Raw genomic sequence first — 20,911 nt, forward strand, 5'->3', positions numbered from 1 at the left:
TAATTAGATCAAGTAAAGTGAGAGGAAAAAATCCAACACTAAGTCCCAAGTGTTTCGGTATGTGATTAATTATTCTGAGGAAGACAGATGTAAAATTGTGTATGCCCATCAGCGCCAAGACTTTCTGAAGATTTATCATTCATGTAAATCATGAATAAAATATTTCCTTGTTGAGAGAAAATGCTACATCTGTTTGTTGCATCATTTTACACCCAACTGAAAGGAAATAAGCAAACAATTCTGACCTATCAAAGCCTGTTTTTCGACAAAGACTGGACATTTAATGTGTGTGGATTTGACAACTAGGGTTATTAGGGATATTTAACTCTGTATAATGACTTCAAAGAGAACAAGAGATTATTTAAAAAACATTTTGCATCTCAATCACAACTTAATAAACAGATCACAGCGTTGAATTTATTCTATCAAAAAACAACTAAATTAACTTTGGTTTTATGCATAGGAGGCACATGTGGGCTTCTTTTTTTCCCTAGATGTATGAATAAATAAGTGAAAACAGACAAGCAAGTGCGAGAGTGTCACTGGGATCACGGACGACGCAATGGCGGTGGCGGAGGTCGAGCCACAAGCCACCAGGACGGTAGCGTCTCCAATCGCCCCTGGCGACCATCACGTTGCCATGCTCCGGAACAGACAGGCCTGCTCGCACAACAGATGGAACTAATGATGCGAAACAAAAGAGATCATTTCACCGTGGTCCTCTAGGAAGCCACAAAGAGAGGCTTGGAAGTTTGAATGATGGGACCAGGGGACTTGCAGGGGGTTAGATATGGGTAGCCTTTTTTTTCCTGGAGGTGCTCAGATGAATAGGAAAAAAGCTCTTTGATGTTTCTCACAGAAAGTGGCACATTAAAGAGACAAGAATTAAAAAAAAAAGAAAAAAGAGAGAAATCATAATCACCATTCATGTTCTGTCCAGGAGTCCCACAAGAGAACGGTTTTGTTTCGGATTTTTGGACTCTGGTCTCTGATAAATATCCAGTCATATATGGGTCATCAAACTGCTGACTTGAAGCACTCTTTGACTAGAAATGATGACCGAGGCAGTTTTAAAATTGTAGTTGAAGAACTGATTGTTCAAGTTTAAAAGACAACTCCTCTATTGATAGTGGAGAAATTGGTCTGTGATCTGTTTAGGCCACCACACAATGTTCGGACCACATTTCGCAGATTCATGGAAAATTGATCATCAGTGTGTGCAATAAAAAAGTTTACCTAGTTTTTACTGTTTCTTAAAGCACTCACCTCACTTCTAACTAATAATAGCATGAGAAAGATGCTTGTCTCAGTGTGTTAGCCCCGCACATGCAGGCCGAAGCATTCTCTGGGGACAAAGGCCCCACAGTTGGAGCAAAATAGTTAAAAGCAAGACATTTCACTGCATTTAGCTGCTCTTAGAGGGTTGGTCATCATTATGGGCTCCTAAGAACTAACCTGTGGGAACAATTTTACACCACATAAAAAAAGTTTTCCCAAAGTAGACATTTATAAATGAAGAAATGTAACTGGCAGTTTGCTATTCACTGCTTTAAACATATATTCCACCGTGTTAGTCCTCCTCTTCCTCCTGGTTGCTTGTAAGAGATAAAGTATAACACCACACACGCAAACACCTACAGTCCCAATGAGAGCAGGGTTATAATGATGTACAGTAAAAGTCCCAAAATGACTACAAGATGAGTTGGTTTCTGATTTGCATGAAGTGTTTCACCTGTTTTGTTAAGAGTATCTTTCTTTAGAGTGTAATGTAAAAGAAATATTGAAACATCCATGTAGAATAACTTTATCTTTGTTGAATACGGCTGTTGGTTAAATCTTGTTACTAGAAAGCCTGCTGAGATGTGTGGAGATTTATTGTGATTCATTAGGCCTTGAAAATGTTAAGTTAAAGTCATGGCTGAGAAAAGACTGGAAAAGTTTTATAAATATTTCCCTATTTTTCTTTTGTTAATCCGCAAGCTGTGACCCTTGTTCCGTGAACCGAACTGAACCATGAGATTTTGGATGTGTCATTTTATTAAGACATAGCATGTTTGACTATTTGATTAAACAATTTTGCAAAACTCCTAAAAAAACCCTACAGTTAACACAGTTGATTATCTAATTCTCTTCAATCTTGTTTCAGTTTGATAGCTAACTTGCAGTGTTGTTTATCTAGACACAAAGAATGATTAAAGAAGAAATGTCAATGCCAAATTTTAAGACTAATTTCTTCAAAACCCTTACATCAAAACCGTCTAGCGAGCAAGGATGTAAACCATCTTTTAAAGTATAGCTACGTGTCTGCACCAACGTTTTTTTACTCTGCCTTGAATAACAGTTGTAAACAAACTGCTGTGTCCTGAACTGACAAAAACAAATCAAATTTGAGCTGAGGACATTTGCATATCCTGAGGGACAGGATTAGATTTAGAGGTCATCTCTTACGAGCCAGTCCTCAGCAGACGCCGATGTAATGTTTCTGTGTCAAGTGCATTCAATTGCAGCCTATGTGAGCCCAGTCTGTTTTCTAAGTCAGACAGTCAGAGAGAGGGAGCACAGCGCTTTAAATACACTATGTGAACTGAGAGAAGTCAAACACCTTGGGATGGGATTTAACCAGGATGGAGAGAAGTGTAGCCCAATCCATGCCCATCCGCACATGGAGGGGATCAGTGGGAAAAGTTCAGCTCCGACACTGACACAAACAGCGGAGCAAGGCCTGTATTAGAGTCAGGTTAGCAAAGATAACACTATCAGCCTGATCCCCATGGGTACCAAATGCCGGGCCTTGCTGGCAAATAAAGCTACAGTGTCTTGACTCCTTGGCACATTAGCTCTGATTACAATGACCTTCATTATATCAGCTACCCTTATTACAACACGTAGAAGGCGTCTCTCCCCTGGGCAAAGCACAGTGGGGGAAAGAGTAAAGGAAAGCGGTGAGATTCACTAGTAAGGCATGAGCTGAGAAAACCAGCCTTAAGACCCACACTGTAATGTACTATTAGCACCTGTGAAAACATCCATTATATTTTGATTGCTGACTAGACAGTTCATTTGAAGAGTGTTGATGGAGGTATTGTTGAATTCAGATTGAACAATCTCGATTTTGTTTATTTTTTAAGGAAAAAAACTCTGCCAACGTTTGGAACTTTTGTGAAACTTTAAGAAATGCAGTTTGTTGTGTTTTTAATTAGTGTGCATTAATTAACTTTAATTGCAATTTCAGAACATATTAAATCACTGTAACTTCAAAGTTTTTTTCAGCCCAATTGTTAAATTAGGAAGTAAGGAGGTGTTTTGAGAGCATTAAATATAGTTAGTACCTGGAAATTAACCATGGCACAATCGGGGTGGTCACCAAATCTAACTTGGTGGCCAACAAAACATGTTTCAACCATTGGCAACCTTCAGTAACAGTTACAGTTTCTTAAATATTTTGATTTAGATACACTAAAATGACAAGAATTAAGCAAGAAGAGCTTAGACATGGAAAGCAGACATACACCATAGTGTGAATGTACAGCACAAGGGCATCTGTGTGCATGTCAATACACATTTAATAGCAACTGATCCTTGGGTCATCATGTTTTGTCGCTGTTTTTGCATTTTTTGGCTTTCAGAAGGGAAACAAATTCAAGTACTGATAGCAGGTACACTTGTAAGCTTCTGCTGTCACAAAAGAAAAATCAACCACTAGACTTTCACCTGAATTAATGACAAAATGTGCACATTTGAAACATTTTTCATTTATTTTCTGACAGGACTTGTAGTGTTAAAAAGGCTATGCAGCTATCAGGGACTCTGGCACACTATTGTGAGATGAGGAGCTGAGGAAGGCTAAGCTAAGTGTATTATATCCAATTATGTACTGTTTTTAAGAATTCTTCCATTTGTACCACCAAAAATTTACCTGGTCAGCAAATAAATGGGCTTCATTGTTAATTTCAACAGATCAGCTGTATTGTTACAAAGAACATGTTGCCCGTTGAAGGACTCACCATTTTACATCCCAAGCGCACAGATGAGCCCTGTTTAATATGTAACGATGTTGTTAACCTCAATTTCCTTCCCAGTCTGCCCCTCCACAGGCCACATTGTTAGCTTGAACAAGCTCTTGGCAAACGTTAAAACCATGCTGGTGGCTCTCATTCAGTCTGACCACCCTGCAAGCAGGGAGACTCTCTCCCACAGCCCTGTTCATCCCTCCTTCAAAGCCCCATGCTGTGCATCTCACCCTCCCTCTTTGCTGGCAGGTGACTGAAAATAACAGACGTTGCCCTGATGCCCTGAGAGAGCCACTCGGTCGCGTTCACTTAGCACTGCCAACGAACCCCAACATGGGATGAGCTGAGCTGCGGGGTTTCTGAGGACCATCCCTGCAGCCAGCAGGAGGGCACGATGTTTGTTTTTGTGCTGAGATACAAAGGAGGGAGGGGTGAGGGGGGATGCAAATCAGCTTGCTTTGGATTAAGAACAAATCAGGAGATTTTAGGAATTACAGCAAGTTGAAAACAAGAACACCTGTAGGAGGCACAGGATAGCAACCAGTGAGTGGCACACAGTATCACTCTCAGCCTCTCATTCACATATTTGTCAAAGTACTACTCTTCAGGGAGAACAGAAAATACGGTAGCATTATAGCCTAGAGTGCACTTAACTGAATCTGAGTTTAGGCCATGTTGGCACCAAATGACAGTATTTTTAAAAAGCAAATAAAAATGTAACTTAATTATAGAGTTATAATGAGCCAGTGCACCTCTGCCAAAAACAAGTCCCATACCAAGGCAAACAGGCACCTGTCGAATGCTCTCTGCTCAAGGGTTTTCATAGATTAATTAATCTAGGCCTTGGGGTATCATGACTGGTGCGTGCAGCTTGTGTGCATGTTTGAGACAATTAAGCTGTTCCTCGAAACAGAGGTGTAACTTCAACATGGAGCAGAGATACACCAATGCTGCACTTATTGAGCCACTTCCAGAGATATATATAAAAGGAAAGTCAATGATTCAGTCATTTGTTTTCCAAATGATAAAAACAGAAAATTAAAAACAAGTGTGTGAATCTTTTTTTTTCTATAAAATGAGTTGGATATCACTTATAATAATAATAATAATAATAATAATAATAATAATAATAATAATAATAATAATAATAATAATACATTTTATTTATAAAAGCGCTTTAAAAGATTCTCCAAACGCTTTACAGGTAAATAAAATTATACAATAGACTTAGTTTGATTTCTCATCAATCGAAGCCAACGCTGTCTCATTTCTACTTAATTCAGTTCAAGATATATCATATTCAAACTCACCTTTATGTAGAAAAAACGGTGCTAGAGCTGAATCCACGTAGAGCTATCGCCTCAGGCCTAAGTTCACTCCGATGCCATCTGATATCTGTAGATAAACATAAACTAGCTGATTACCAGTACAATCACGTGTTTTGTTGGGAATGGTAGATGTAAAGGAATACATATACTACATCATGGAAAATGTCTTAATGTTAGAAGCATACTCTCCAGGTGCAAAACTTGACAGGGAAAAGCCAAGAAAGATTGTTCTTCATCCATCTCACATTTTTGGCTGAAGCTGTTTTAAGGAAAATAGATATGGGGGACTGTTCTAAATGACACACGTTATCTTATAAAAGTGCTTATATGAATTAATTTTGTTTCTCAGAACAAAAACATCAGGCCCCCATTTGGTAGATAAAAATATGTCAAGCTATTTTGGCTTCATACTGTCAGAAGCTTATACTTTGAGGCACACGTCCAATCTACTTTTTTGTCCATCACAAGCTACTCTTCTACGCTACTACGCTACGACACTGCAGCTGGATCTGTGTTTGAGGAAGTGAATCTCTGTCATGTGAGAACTCAAACCAAAATTTGCGTGTACAATAACCAATAAGTATTTTTAAAACAGAGATGACAGCATTGTAAAATCCATGTCATGGCAGAATATGACATCAATGAGGGTATTGAAACTAGCCACTTCACCCCTACCGGAGAGTCCTTTCACATATTCGGTAGCGCTAACTACACAGAACTGAGTGCATTGTTTTTATTTAGCAATGCCACACCATTTGTCATAACTCCACCCCTTCCTAGGGGGCGCACCTCACAGTTTGGGAATCACTGCACTTCAGAGACGACAAGCAGTGTTTGCATGTTTATCTAAAAATCTAAATGTATGCAGTTATGACGTATTGATATGATATACAACAGAAATAATGGGTGACCAAAATGAATGTGGAAAAAAGTATGAAATTCTTATGACTGCTAATTACCAGTTTGAATGAGCCTGATAACTAAAGAGAAAAAGTATTAAATGCAATAACTATTACTATTGCTAATTACATTTCCAATTATGTCACTAATGAGAATGGCTTAATTATCAGCACTTGAATAAATAAGAGTTTTGCATTCCACCCTTTATGATGGAATTGGTGATGCAGTCACGGCCTCAAGGGCAAGTTCTCTGACCAAAAACAAGCAAGATAAACCCTCTCACAGTAGTCATATAAATGCTGATAAGATAATGAAGATATAAAATACATGTAGAATAATCAAAAGTTGACCAGGCCCTCTTTGTCTAACTTTTTCAGTTATCAGAGAAAGTTATCAGAGGAAAAACAGCTGTCTTTGTTCCTTCTTTTGACACCTTTGTCTTAAATTATAAAGCTTTTTTCTCACAAGAGAGCAGCTGTATCACTTATCTATCTCTTTTATTCAAAAAAGGATATATATGTCCTTAACAAAACGGTGAACTTTATAAAATGATGAGATTTGTCAACATACTTGAGAGTTATATATTTTATAGGATATAAAATGTGTTGTGTTCTGTGTTTCAAGCCAAACTCTAAAGTGCAGTTTCTGTTTGTATTTGACAGTATACAGTAATATGCTCTGACATATCTCATGCATCTTAATCTGTGACTGGTTGATGACTGCTAGATAAAGACTGTAAGACACTGTCTTAACACCCCGTCTCACTGATCCCCGAACAGCCCACCAGTGACTTTCCTGCACAAAGAAACCAGCAGCCCACATGGCTGTCAAAATATTGTTGTATCACACTCCGAGAGTCTCAAAATGCTGTTGATATTTCTGTATTCCTTGAAGGCGTAGCTCTACCTTTATGAGAGCGGAAGTGCAGCAGAGGACCGTGTCTGAGTGCCAAGTAAAGGCACTATGGATTAGAGTCATATCTTCCACATGGCTGCTTCCTAATCCTACCATCTGAGGTAAACACAGGACCAGGTGAGGCAACACGCCTGTCTCAGACACCTCTGGAACACAGAGGGATTTCCTCAGAAACCCACAAAATAGTAAAGAGCTGGTTCACAGGACCTATTTGTGTGACGGCCTCTTGCTGTTCATTTAACAGAATCCTAATTCAGGGTGTTCTTACTAATGCTTTACATTTGTTCTTCTTTATAGAGAATGTTTGGAGGATAAATTATAAAAAGCACTCTCCTGGAAGAGACTACTTGTAGTAAAAGGAGCAACAAAGTTTGGAAACTTCACAGAGGAAAGCTGGCTGTCAACTGTGCATCGTGTTAGCTACAATGCCTTAAACACTACCAAAAACACAGTCTAGAGTTTGTAATGGTTCAAGGTTAAAACATATCTTTGAGACTTCCAGAACAGAAGCACACCAGCAACTAGATGGGCATCAGGATGGTGCAGATAAACAGAAGGCTGACAGATGAGTTAATAAAGTGTTCTTCAGGGGACAAATCCAGAACATATTTTTGGGGGGTCTTCCTTGACTCATACTACACCCATTCACCATGTTTAATGAATGGGCCAGAGGTCTTTCTGCAAGTTTGCTCACAAACACATCATCCTTGTCAGAGGATAACAAGGATAAAAAGGAACTTTTGATTTGACAGTAACGTGTTAAGATATACAGTCTCTTTTCTTGCAATGCACACAATCAAGATCAGAACCTGAACATCTGGTTCAACTCTTTGTGTTTTCTATGTTTTCAAAAAGTGAGCAATAAAGCGATACTTCTGTGTGTCACTGCCAAGGAATGTTGCCAACTTTGGTTTCAAAGTCTCTCCCTCTCACCTCAGAGGCAGGGCAAGAAGAACAAGAACAAAACAAAACTAACAAAACAAGAGAGAAACATTCAGCGGGTGTTTAAAGATGGGGCAGATATTTGTGAAATATTTAGATCACTATGCAAAAACAGGTTTTGATATGTTATGGCAAGACTGTTTTTCACTACATTTTTTACACATGACCTAACAGTGAGAGAAAAAATGCACACACCCATGAAACAGGTACTTGGGGTAAAAAAAGAAAACACCAACAAAAAGGTTTTTTACAGGTCTGCACTGTTTCCTGTATTAGGCTCAAACTTGTAATTTTCCCTGAGGTGATGATTGAAATGTATTCAAAGACAAAACAAATATTTCATCGACAGACTGAAACATATAGGAATGTGCAACTGTAAATAAATCTGTACACATTTGTATTAACAAGACATGTTGTCAATGTAGTAGCTCAGTAATAAGGAGGAAACATGTGGCCAAAATCAGCTTGTTTTGCAAATCAGCTTGTTTTGTATTCTTATTCCCTCAAAGGTTAAAAACGGTTAAACAGGGTTGATTTTTTTTCTTCTGTCTCTTTAAAAAAAATTTTTAAATAAAAACAAGGTATACCAAAGCACACAGTTATACTGTAAACATATCCTCAAGCCAAGCCACTTGTGAAATCCTTGTCAGAACATGTGAATGAGGGAAGGTTCTGAAAAAGTGCATATTTTGATTTAGGTGATAAAACAGCAAACACAGGTGCTGAAGTGTGTTAACTGTTCAGTGACTGTGAGTGTTCATCCCATGAAGCCAGTGGAAAAGGTGATTATTCATCTTGATTTGTTCCCCTTTAGACAGCAGGGAAGTTTCATCATGATCAATTCCTCTCTCAGGAATTTAACTTCCAAATAAGTCACATAGTGGTGAAAGGTTTCTCTCATGCTGCAAATGATGTGATTAGCTTAGATAAAGTGTTTGTCTTTTATAAAAAGCCCAGTCGGAGACTTTTAGTGGTCAGCACTTGGAATTTCTTGTTTCCAGAACTATACAAAGATATCCTTAAGTTGTGGTAAAAACATATCTTTGAAAATAGAGCGAGAGTCCACAAACACAAAACTAAAATCACTCTGGGTTTTCAGAGTTGTGCAAATCTGCTTAAACTATAAAGGGAGTGCAAGACAAAAAGAGCAAAACTGAACCTGAATAGTGAGATTTTCTGAGGTTATGTTACCAACAGTTGCCCTCGGGCATGAGTATGAGATAAATATACCGTAAAACATACACACACCTTTGTCACGCAATGTGACATGAACAAAAAGGCATCCAAGTTCATCATTACCCGTCCCATAAATGCAATGTGCAGCTGGCCCACCTTACTTTGTTATGTATGATTCTTTTTTTGCTTTAACTGCGCTGACAGAAAAACAGCCAGCTTAAAATTCTTTCTCATTGTATAGTGGGTGTGAATCACTTATGAAATGGAACTGTGCAAGAGTGCATGTGTTTTTGAGATGATTACACAGTGAATATGAACGCTGGCTGTAATCACTCCAGATCTGTTGTATTCATGCTTTTATCAATGGTTTCTTTGAACCGCTGTTGGTTTTACTCTTTGAAATGAAATCCAGCTGCTTAGTGCAGAAGTGTGTTTGTGTCTGTGTCTGTGTGTTAGCCTGTGTCTCTTTATCTGTGTGATGTGCCAGAAGAAAAGAAAAATCTGGGCAAGCTTTTTATTTCTGTACTCTCAGGGCATTTAATACAAATCAAGACAAATTGTTGCTCTATTAGATCTACTAATTACCGTGTTTAAATTTCACACCCCGATGATGTGGACTTTTAGCTGCTAACACCACTGTGTTGGAATTTTGGAGTCAAAGTTTTCACAACTTGACTTTTTTCAAGCACAAGGGATGAGGTTCCATCAGGTTCCCTCATTGCGCGCTGCACTCCTTTAACATTCTCTAACTCAAACAGTTGTTTTGTAAACTGATAAAAACAGCATCCCTACCTGAGATATCATCTTTCTTTCATCCAGTTTCTTTTAACTTGGAAAATTCTGTTTTATGCATTACGCACAATGCTTAGTGGCAGCTGTTAGCCTGAAGCAGAGATGAAAAGCAGGCAGCAAAGGTCTGGTTAGGTGTGATATTTTTTTCCACTGTATCCTTAATCGACCCAACAATAAACTGTAAATCACTAATGCCACCTCAAGTGATGTCACTCGAGGCAGTTAACTCTTTTTGTACAGCTCTCTCTAAACCCATTCCCCCTTTATTTTCAAAAGGACAGCAAAAACAATTTGATGTTTCAAATATGTTGAGTTTATTTTAATGTAATGCTGATTGAAAAAGTGCTTCAATCTTTCATCCATCAGGATGCACTTCTGTGCTTTTGAAGTGAAGTGAAAATGGGAGCCAGTTTTTTTTTGTGACATATTAACATTTTTTATTGTGTTCTTTTATATTCATTTTCTATATCAAAGTATCATTAAGAATAATTTGTTTTTGAAGAGCATGTAAAAAGTGGGTTAGTAAAAATAGATTATTCTTAATAACTTCACCAATTTTCACATTAACTACAAAACCTTGCTGGCCAAGTGTCTTTCTGTAAAGAAAAGCTTTATTTGGAAATAAACCGTGTTCCTTCTTCTCTTTACTCTGTTGTGATTGTTGAGTGAAAACCTTTCCCCAGTGTACCCTGTTTTACCATCCCAGCTTTTTCAATCACAAAATACACATAAAACTTATTTCTGTGACTGTTCAGGCCAATGGAGTCGTGTTATATAAAACTCCAAAGATAGAATTTGGGTGGAGTTTCAGTTAAACTGTATACCCACCCTTTTAAAAAATGTTTGTTTTTTTTAAATGAGGTTATTGACTATATAACAGGGAGTGGCCTTTTCATTTTGTACCTAACACAGCATTGCTCTACCTGTTTTATGTTTCAGTTGATGGAAACTCAATGGCTCCATCGCCCAAGATAACTACGTTCATTTAACCAGGCCAAGATTACACTTTTAGGCCTTGTGAGACAATCATTGTCATCAAAATCATATGATAGCAGGAACATATAGTGTCAGAATATCTTAAGACAATACTCTTTCTCAACAGCTTTCAAATTATGGACACCCTGAAAACCTGATTCACAAAGGATTGTGCACCCACTAAACCTGGGGGAAGGCAAAAAGACATCACCCTCACAACCCCTCCCGTGCTCTCCCCCCCCTCCAATGAAAACCCCCTCTCCCCAACCTGTAGGACCAAGCACCGAACCTAGGGTGACAGGGCTTACTCAATTGCTGCCCCCGCCCTCTGGAACTCCCTCCCCAAACACATACGCAACTCCACTGACGTACAAACTTTCAAATCTCAAAACACACCTCTTCACAACTGCTTTTAACTGTTAATGTTTTTATATTCACTGTGTTTCTATTTTGTTTCTTTTATTGTGTCTTTTATTGTGTGCTTCTTGTGAAGTGTCTTTGAGTTTTCTGAAAAAAAAAAGCGCTTTATAAATAAAATGTATTACTATTATTATTATTATTATCACCTAATTTACAAAGCATGCTCAAAGGTTTAATTGCGTCACAAACTGGCAGCAGAGCACATAGTATCACTGTGCAACTGTTGTTTGGACAATTTTAAATGGGGCGCCATTATGATTTTCATCTGGGGCAAAATATGCCCTGTTTAACACAAATGAGCCTCATTGCAAAACACAGCTAACTCACATATCTGCTGAGAGTTGGTGGCAACTGTGAAGTAGTATTGATTGCATTTTCTCAACTTGCCTGACCTAAAAAACAAAATACCTGTACATTTAGTCTGTTAATATTACTTATTTATTTTCCTTTTTTTTTAAATGAGCTACTTTTTGCTAGCTCACTCCACGGAGTATGCTGGAAATAAAATTTTAAATCTGCGTCACATCTGTCATGAATTGACTCCTGCACGAGGATGAGAGCACACAGTGCAGCTCTGTGCAGCAGAGTGGAGATGCCAACAGCTCATCTTGCTCACAATCAGATGCAAAACTGGAGCAATATGCGTGGAGTAGCAGAGAATTGTGAGCATTTTTGCGCTTTAATAACATTAGCAAAAATATCTTTGTGAATTAGACCTTGAGACAGAGCACATAGCGGGGGGTCAATTATTGATGCTGTTAGTGGCTGCAACCATTCTTAGTGAATTCAAACCATGGACTGTATAAATAATAGACGTAGTATCCGTGACACAAGCCTTTTTGATGATCACCTGTGTCCAGTCTTTTTGTTTTATTGTAGTAAACCCATAGACTGTATAAAATATGGACGTAGTATCCGTGACATCACTCATCTGTTCCTGAGCGCTGTTTTGAAGCCAATCAACAGCGGCAGCCATATTGGAAATGCGGAACTCAACCAGGCAAAGTGTGACGTAAAGGGGCGGAGTTTGAGCCTCCTAGCCAACAGCTATGTGTTCCCGTCCGGGAGTCAAGTCAGTCATGTCCTTATTTGGGAAAAAACTCATAATCTTAATATCTTCTGAACCATCGCGTTAGAAAAGAACTCATCCCCCGTACAGTGTTTGCCGATAGAGAAATTTGCTACGTAGACTCAAGCTGTTTTCTGAACCAGGCTGTAAACATGTTTATTAAGGCTGCAAAGATCGTCTTTTTTGAATTGGTGTCTATGTGGTTTCCGGTGTTTCTGCAGCCAGCCTCAAGCGGATTCTCCATGAACTGCAGTTTATAACACTTCCACATGGGCTTCATAGTTTGAGACCGGAGGTTGCCGCTTGATTCAAACCTGACAGTGTTCTCAGATGTTGACAAACATAACTCATAAGAAAAATCAGTTCAAGGTTCATGTTTAGGCAGGAACTGAACAAGAGTGAACCACAATTTCATTTTTATACAAGACCGACTGACACGTCATAGAAGCCATGTTTGTTTGCCTGGGGAGATTTATTTTTGGGTATAAGCAATCGTAAAGCATATAGAAACAGTTTAGAATTTTCCTCAAGCACACCCAATCTGTTGATTGGTGTGACTGTTGAGTCCTTCCAATTTAAAGAGATTGTGTGAGGACATGTTGATTATGTATGCTAGGAGTGGTTCGGTCTTTATTGGAAAATTTACACCCGTGCAGTGATTTATATAAATCAGTAGTGCCCACAAAGCAGTAAAACTCTAATTGTTTCTTCCATTTTGAAAGTCTAGCGTCCATTAAGGATGCAGTGAGTAATAAAAAGGACTTTTAATCAATCCTCTCTTGTTGATGAGTTGATGTGTGAATGGGTTATCCTACCTGACAGTGCGACCATATGTTGATTTCTTTTTTTGTAATAGCCAACAAAGAGATAGAGGGAGCTTATTCCTTCATTAGATGAATGCATATGCTCTGTAACTTTCATCAAAAAAAGGGAAATTTATCTGAATTATTTCTGGAAAATAAATTCATATTATTGAATCTTTTTGATCTCTGCCACTTAAAGTACTTGACTATGACCCAAGTATTATTAGTATTAAACACGCAGAAAACTACAGCCCTGCATTTCTTCAAAATACAACTTTCATATCTTAAACAGTTCAAAGAAAGTGCTGCAGCATAACACATTGCTCCCTTTGCTCACACTGCAGTCTCTGTAGTGACCCTTTCATTGTCAGATTAGACTAGCCGACCCCTCCTCGACCGGCTGGCATGGCCACAGTAAATCCTGGAGACTGCTCATGCTAGGGACCTCGGGTAATTAATAAAATCCCCATTACATGCCTTGTGCCCGTTGTTTGCTATTTCAACACCCCATTTGTGCCACGATTACAGTCATTATCAGTCACCGCCATTAATTCTCTACCCGATGCCAGAACTGCATACTAATAAATTGGGCTCTAAAATTTTTTTACCTTTCAAGGAGTTGGTGTTGGAGCTGAGCCAGGAAGTGCCACTCCAGATTAGGAGTCATCTGGTGACTCGGAAAGAGCCCTTTCAATAGAGGGCTGCTGCATCTTTGGAGATAGTTCAAATTTCCCCTTTGATTATTTTCCTTTCCTCTCCAAAATGAATCTTTATTAAGCTTAAATCCTGAATAAAATGAAATTAGCAGACTGCAAAATATTGCTTTCTTTTCTGACTCTATTCCCTTGTGCATGCATGCAAATTATAATGCTTATTTATGTAAATGAGGTGTCGTCTTTAATTAGTTTTGCTTGAGGGCATTAAAATACATGTATTCTCTCCCCAAAAATGATTTGTTTTGTTGCTCTGTTCAGTTTAGGTTCAAAATGAATGATTATACCGGCTAAAACGGTTTATTAATTCTCTGGTTTTCTTTTTTCTTCCTCCTCTTTTGTAGAATTATCTTCTCCACCCATTTCCTGGGAAGAGAGTATTCTGTGTGAAATCGAAAAGCCTCTTCAGGCAGTACTCTAAGCACTACTCTGACAAGCACTTGTAAAGGTCCCAGGTTGAAACCACATGGTAGAAATGCACTTCCACTTATCAAATCTGAAAGCTGTGCTCTTCAGCATTCTTTTCTATATGTATGTATTTGGCTTTGTGACTGTGTGCATACTTATACATTATTGAACAGGAGATCTGTTTAACTGTTGTACTTCTGCATTCATCCTAAAGTGCTGTCTAACTGCAAGGAACACTGTGCTTCAATCATACTTTGATTATATTTGCATTTTGTTTATACATCAAAGACATATACACTTAGACCATACCTTGTCTTTAGAGTGAGAGCTGCGTTATTAATCAATTCTTAATACGAATGTATTATATAGACGGCATGTCAGCTACTACTCCAGCTCAAAACTGAAGTGAGCATGACCTGTTAGATGAGGTTTCACCTGATTTGGGTCTTATTTTAATATTAGTATAAAAGGATTTGCAGTGTTGCAGTAAATCTTCCACTATGCACTGTTTTTATACCTTTACTGCTGATTTACAGTCCCGCGTTGAGTGGCTATCGAACAGAAAACTGCTTTATGTCATTGCAGAAGGTGTCGGGTCACTTCTGTTAGAGGCAGCGACTGACTGTGTCCCGCAGTATTTCAAACCACTTCAAGTTGAAAGTGACCAACTGCAGCTCTTGTTATTGTTCAATATCATATCAGTATTCAGCATCCCTTACACTGCACAGATGAGCTGAAGTGGCAAGTTAAGATGCCCCCTCCCCAGCCCCCAAGTATGATTTATGATAAGGAAGCTAAAACCATTATAGCATTTTTATTATTATTGTTCTTTCAAGGCTAATGCAACAATAGATTTTTGCATGATTGATGGGTTACACTAAACATTAGAGGATTACATTAACTTTGCATAGAACGGCTAAATGACATGAGATTACTTATTGTTATTTTTCTTCCACATGATCACACTGTAAACTCGGTACATACAGTATTTCTTTGCATGTATTGATTAATGTATACATACAGTGCAGACACATTGAGATAGTGTACATAAATGCAGCTGTATAACACTTATTTAAGTTTCTGCTTGCATCACTGCTTTTGAGTGAAAACTGTCTTTTTCTTTGTTCTAGAGAAGCTACTAAGTGAATGGCAGTGTGTCAGAGATTAAACAAATGCATGGGACTTTGATAACCTCTCATCCGCCCCCTTCATTCTGCACAGTATTAAAACTTTGGGCTCTTGTGGAAAGGAATATGGCAGCAATATGCTGATACTTCAATCAGCTGGGAGGAAATTCCACATGTAATAAGGAGGAATCACTGCTCTCTATCCTGCAGCTCTTATCATGAGCTTCAGCTGTCAGAGCATACAGAACAGCCATTAGCTCTCTTTTCATGGCATCTGTGATAGACAAACTCTTCAGACCACATCAAACCTCTCAGATGACTCAACACACATGAAGCGCAGTCACAGGCACGAGCTACATGCTGACTCTGCCTTTCATAGAAAAAATATGACATTCTTCATTTAATGTAATATTTCTTCACAGCATTTAATTCAAATCAGACAGTATAGATACAAAAAAGTGCACCTCTTTGTAACATACAGTACTTGGCAGTATGTGTGTTTTTGGAGCATCTATGACAGTGTCTGCTCTGTCCTGGTTAATGTGGTAGATGACAAAACAAAGAGGTCCAGACCGGCATTCTGAAGTTTTCTGAAATAACTTTTTCATTTATGTTTTTTATGCTGGATAAATAAAAGTGGATTTCTTTATAAATTGTGTTCCTTAGTTTGTATTTTGAATTAAAGTTAATAAAGGCTTATTTTTCAAACTTCCAACTTCAGGGTTCACCTTTCATATAACAGCACCACAATACTCAGTTTGATTGTATATAATTTAAAAACATAAAATGACAGAACTGTCTTCAGTTTCAGGAAAAACTATCTTGAATAAAAGTCATGCGGGGCAAAGACATAAAAATTTCCATTCAAATGTCGACGCTGACTTCAGGTGCCTTTTACAGACATTTTTGCTTGTGTGTTTATCATGTCCAGGCCATACAGGCGGTGATGGGCACCCAGCCAGCTGATTCTTCTCCCAAAGTGCTAATTTGTGCCACTCTAGTGTGCACAGTGCTATAATTACCTGAAAACGTAAACTGGAAGCTATGCCTGACAAAGACAAGAAACTGTAATAAAATTGAGCTTTTGGTGCTCAGTTGTAGTGATGCTTATAAGACGTATTAATGGGATGTTTAAGGATATGGCACCTTTCCATTTGTCTTGTGGAAAAATCTTGGGCAAAACACCTGGTGCACTAAGTGTCTGCAGTCTGAACACTGAAGAGCAGCTAGCAGTCATGGCATTCTTTTTGCAAAGGGTTGTCACAGCCAAAACATTTTCTATTAACTATGAACTGCAGCTTTATACCACACTTGTCATGCTTTGATTGTCACAAGGCAACTTAATGAAGTACAAAAGTCAGACTTTCAAACCTTTTCACTTGTAGAATTCAGGAAACTATTTAACAGCTCTGTGTTTAAAAACATATCATTAAAATCACAGCGCTCTTACTCACTGCTCTTACACACAGGAAATTATAACTGCATTAAAATGTGTCCTCTGAATCTGAGGCATAGAATCCAACCACAGCAAAACTGCATGGATATTCTTTTTAACTTTTAAAATACTGATTTCTTTTTTTGATTGTCAGTGTTTGGGCATCTGCCCATTTTCACACTGAAAACATTTTACTCTAAACAATGATGTATCAGAAGCCTATTAAGGGAAAGAGCACACTTTGAAAATCATTGCCATTAAAGCAAAGAAACAAAGCTGACAGACATTTTTGAAGAGTTTGCTGTCTAATAATCAGATTTAAAACAAATAATGATTGGGAAAACAAATCACTGGCTATTAGGGATGGGACACAATGCAATGCAGGCCATGCCATGTGATACATTATGATACGATACCATACGATACCATACGATACCATACGATACCATACGATACCAAGATATGATACGATGTGAAACGATGCAAAACAATGCAATACAATGCGATACAATGCGATACAGTGGGATATGGTGCAATATGATACGATACAATGCGATACAGTGGGATTCGGTGCGATACGGTGCGATACGGTGTGATACGGTGCGATACGATGCAATACGGTGCGAGGCGATACGATATGATAATAGGTTATGCTTTAAGAAGTATATGAAAATGACATCACAATACAGCAAAACTGCAAAATGGGATGTATTGCAAGACAATAATTTAACAATGTGTCATGATATCTGATTGACGGTAGAATACAAAAGGCCACCAAAAGGGCAAAGTGCAGGATTTGTATATTTATTCACTGTAATCTTTAGTATGGTATCACTGAAATAAAATAACATATGTTTTCATTCTGTAAATCTAATCTACAGAACAACTGTACAATTAGTGTAAAAGTAATATAAAATAAACATTTCTTGAAAAAAAAAACACATTTAAAAATGTACAACCTAGTGCTTGAGAGGCACTACTAGCTTCTGTATGTAAAACTGATCACACTTTGTACTTTAAAACATAAATTTGATTCATGTTAACTGAATGGACTATAACTGTAACAGCTACAGTCATATTTGTTGTGATGTCAATAACTTCCGCCTGGTCTTCTTGGGTCAACTTCCATTCTTTCAGCGAAACTTCTGGCATATGAGCACCTACGTATGTAAGTCTCGGGCATCACACTAGTTTGTAGCATGTAGGAGTACATTTCCCACTCCTTGTCAATAAAATGGGCACATAGGACTCAGAGAAACTCTTTAAGTAGACTTGAGTGCACGCTCCACCTTTCCTCTCGTTTCAGTACAAAAATCTGGAATAGCTTTTTCTTTCTTTCTTTCTTCCTCTTCTTAGTTTTAAAAGTAGTCAGCGCGTTTCTTTACTTCTTACCACTGATGATATCCCACTGTCTTTTTCTGCTATTTTGCTGTTGTTTACCTCTTTCAAGCAAATTAACTACCATCAATGTTACCCTCATTCATGTCATTAGCACCACCACAAGGAATCATGCAGTAGTGACAATGTTTCAAATTTGTTTAGAGAATATTCTTTCAATTAATTTTTAATATATTTAGCGCTTGTGTATCGATAATTTCATCACACAAGTCAAGATGAAGATATATTACTATATTGAAATCTTGTCCCACCCCTACAGGCTATGACCAGTTCAAAGAAAATAACTCCATTTAATGTCAAGCTAACTGTAAGATGTTTCACATGCCTTTACATTAAAAAATGTTCTCAGTTCACATGTTTTTCAGTCATTACCCCCAAGGAAGTACATTTGGCACTTCACAAGTGGAACTTACTGCTATGCTTTAAATGTGTGTGGGTTTTAAAACCCATACCTGCCTAAAAATGTGACAATAACAGAATAAAAAGAACATACTGTTCATGAGAGCACAAATGGTGTGTGTTTAAGTGAGCTGTAGGCAGGGCTGCTTTTCTCTAAAACAGTCTTTTGGTGACACAAATGTAAGTCGTCTGTCTCTTAAACCAAGCAAACCAATGCAGGAAATGCTCAATCTGAGTCCTGCCTTGAAGTGGCGAATATATATATGTGGCACTATATATATGAGATACTATTTCTCTAAGATTTCCTATAATTACGGACGTTTCCATTATTTATTCTGTTACACAGACATTGATAAAAATAATATACATTCTGGACAGGTCATTTCCATGTTAAAATACTTTCGATACTGCAAATCAGTATACGCTACATGCTGTTTAATTAGTCACAACTCAGGGAAACGAACAAATATGTTCCAGTTGATGAAACTGGCCCAGCAACTCGTGCTTCTTATGAAAACAGACAATTTATTTGTGGGAAATGTGCTTAAGAACACAGAACAGGACAGACAGGTTGAACTATGATATGATGTGGAGAGATGTAATTATTCTAATAAAAGTGTTCAACACCAACAGTCAGAACATTCCAGTGGAGTCAACCCCAATGGCAAGATTGTGTACACCAAGGTAATTTGAAAGCTGCTGTTGATATAGGGCTTGAGTGACAAAAAGAAAGAGAAAACATGTTTCTTGTTGAACACGTGTCCAAATTTTAAATTTAACAACCAAGGTGACTCCCTTAATTTTCCCAGCAGAAGCATTTGATGACGACCACTTAAAAAGACAGACCTCCTCCCACTCATCCCCAACACATACAGCAGGGAAAAAAAGCTTAAAAAAAAAAGAATCTGAAAGAAGCTTCTTTTATTTTAGTCTTCCTGGAAAACAAACATGGGGCAAGAACACCTGTAATTAACTGCTATTTAGGAATGTTTTTACTGTTGTAAGAGGCGGAAGCTGTTAATGACTTAGCTTATACTGCATACGGGTGTGGCATTTATGAAGGTATACAACAAGTCCAAGGTAACAGCAGCACGTGTGATAAAGAGCTATAAAGTTCATCAAGGTTTCCTAGCAGTACTAAATCAAACAGACCTTCTGTTTTTCACATGAATACTTCCTTCACTCATGAGAGTGGTTTCATCAGGACACATATCAAAGCTTGACTTTAAGGTCAATAACCCTGACTAAATATTCCAAAATAATGTGCCAAGAATATCTTTTCAGGTAATCAATTAGACAAAATGCCTCATACCAGCAATTACTATTCCAAGGTACAAGCAGAAACCTTGGGTTTAGGATTTTGTTGCAAGATTGGTTAGTCCACTGACAAACAAGAGACAGTGTGTAACAGGTCATTGGAGGGGAATGTCTAGAAATCTCAGTGACACTTTATACAAATAAAGATCTGAAATATTGAATCCAATAAATAAATCTTTCACTGTCTGTATCTATAATTGTTTTCCACGTGAGGAAATGGTAGGAGTAATCAAAAGAAATCACTTTTTTCTTTTTTACTTATTCTAGGTCTGACAAAAGCCACAAGAATTCAAGAAAAAACAAAATGCCTGTCAGGGCGAGCATACAAGAGGCAAAGGGGGAATCTGGCATGCCCTAAGCAAAGTCATAAAAATATTTTCCCTTTTATTTAATGTTGTCCATAATTCATTGCTAGGAAAAGCTAATCAATAGCACCTTAATGAAAACTTGAGCCATATTTTATTTTGCCGCAGCAAAGTCCCGGATCAGCATTTGTTGCCTTGTTATGTGCTGGTGTTCACCCTTGGGCTGTTTGACAGATGTGCATCACATTTGCAGATATCTTAAATATTTGCTCTCTTCAACCACATTTGCCTTATCAAAACACCACAAAGTAGGAGGGAAAATTCTGATGATGATGGCAGAAGTTATTACACAAAAAAGGAAAAGTGATGCAAAACTGTGACATATCTAAATGTTTTATCCTTTCTATAACCTCGGTTGAATATGGCAACATACACTGCCAAACTAAAGACGTACATAAATATTGACAAACACATTTTTG

General features: G+C 37.9%; 1 long non-coding RNA gene across 1 annotated transcript in view; it reads right to left on the reverse strand.

Moving 5' to 3' along the window:
- LOC117820879 overlaps window positions 1-20,911 on the reverse strand; it is an 84,149-nt gene that overhangs the window by 42,401 nt on the left and 20,837 nt on the right. The window contains exon 3 of the long non-coding RNA XR_004632865.1: window positions 5,321-5,405. This is a non-coding gene — a long non-coding RNA (uncharacterized LOC117820879). The remainder of the gene's footprint in view (window positions 1-5,320; window positions 5,406-20,911) is intronic.

This window comes from Notolabrus celidotus, chromosome 11, assembly GCF_009762535.1.
Source record: "Notolabrus celidotus isolate fNotCel1 chromosome 11, fNotCel1.pri, whole genome shotgun sequence".
NCBI classification, from domain to species: domain Eukaryota; kingdom Metazoa; phylum Chordata; class Actinopteri; order Labriformes; family Labridae; genus Notolabrus; species Notolabrus celidotus.